The following is a 1722-nucleotide window of genomic DNA, read 5'->3' as shown; positions in this document are numbered from 1 at the left end:
AGCTGAGCCACTAGCAGGCATTGCCCAGCCGTGGAGCTGTGGCTTCCCTTCTCTCCCACAGAAAGGGGCTGGGGCTACAGACAGAGCTGGGGCTGTGGACCTCTCCTATGCCCAGATCCTGCCATCACAGGGAGGGAGGGAGGAAGGTGCTGCTCCCCACCCCCAGCATTGGGTAGGGACTTTCCACTGCACCAGTGAGACTCCCAGACCAATGGTGGGGCTTCCTGGCTCTCCTGCAGTAGCAGGGCCAAGGCAAGGTGATGAGTGATGGGCTCAAGCACCTCCCACCTTGCTTGTGCCACTGTGGCCTGGCCCTACAAGGCTCCTTTGTGCTTCTGAGCCAGATCCCCGCCCCAGTTCACCCCAGGGGAAGTGGAGTCTGGTCCCAGTGGGGAAGCCTATGCTGGGCATGCTGTGTCCTTCCTTTTCCTGCCTGTGGTACTGGGGCCATGCAGGGCCTCACCCTGCCCTGAGGTAGGGTAGAACATACAGCTAACTCAGCTCAAGGAGGTGCTGCACCAGCTGAAGCAGGTGGTGATGGGTCTGAGGCATTGCCTTCTGCATGCTGATCATGGCCCCAGGGCATTCCTGAGGGGTGGCAACACAGCAGGGATTCCAGACTGAGTTTTAGGGAAGGATCCAGGCACAGAAAAAGTCCACAGCCCCAACTTCATCCACAGCCCCAGCCTGCTCCCATGGAGGCAAGGGGAAGCCATGGCTTTGCAAATGGGCAGCAACCATGCTCACTGCCCCCCACTTGTAGATCCCTGCCAATGGCCTAGGACCTGCACAGTACTAGGTCCACAATGAAGCCATAAGGGAACAGGACTGGGGCCAATCCTGCTGGAGATCACTAAACTAGGTGTGTGCTATTGGTTAACTATTTAACTGATATAATTAAAGGAAGTGAAATGCATAATTTTTAAACAATATTTATATCCCTACCTAGACTCCTCCCCCTTCTGGTCAGGTTTTTTTTGACCAGCTACAGATGCATCCCTTCACCTTAATGTGCAGCTTACTGCATCTTCCATCATGCAGCTAACCCCTGTTCAACTACCTGGGGCTCTTTCTGCTGTAGTCTGCCCCTTGAAGTACCAGGAGCCCCAGGCTGCCTGTTACAGGAACTGTCTCTGTTGCATATGTAGTTTTGCTGTATGGCTATAGGTAGGGGTTCACTGATGGAAATGTTTTTAGATGATTTTAACAAGCCATATTGACCAATACTGATCTGATTGCTGATATGTAGCCAAGCAGCTTGTAGAATAGCATCTGGCTGGTAAGTCTGTTTTGGGGAAGAGATGAGGGGGGGAGGGAAGGGGCATAGGGGGCAGACTGAGGCCTGTACAGTGAGGGAAGGAGTGGGCTGGAGCAGGGGCAGAGGCAGGCACTGCACAGCTGGGGAGGAGCATGGAACAGAGCTGTGAACAGATCATTCGGGGGGCATGGGGAAGAAGGGCAGCTCCTGCTACTATGTGCACCCCAGGAGGGTATGGTGGGCATGTGCCCCAGGATCTGTGTGTGGGGCAAGGATGGGATGCTGCTGTGGCCTGGGGTGGCACTGGGCTCTTCCCAGAAGGGGGCTGGGCCAGGGCTGCACTTGGGACAGGCAGCAGCAGTGCTGGCAGGGGAGCTATGGAGGGGGGCTGCACCCACCCCCAGATTTGTCATAGACCCCATTCCCAGCACTGCTGCTGCCCACCCCAAGCACAGCCCCATCCC

This window comes from Crocodylus porosus, unplaced genomic scaffold, assembly GCF_001723895.1.
Source record: "Crocodylus porosus isolate Cpor-Errol unplaced genomic scaffold, CroPor_comp1, whole genome shotgun sequence".
Lineage (NCBI taxonomy): Eukaryota > Metazoa > Chordata > Crocodylia > Crocodylidae > Crocodylus > Crocodylus porosus.
The sequence above is the reverse complement of the archived record's forward strand: the minus strand, read 5'-3'. Positions refer to the sequence as shown.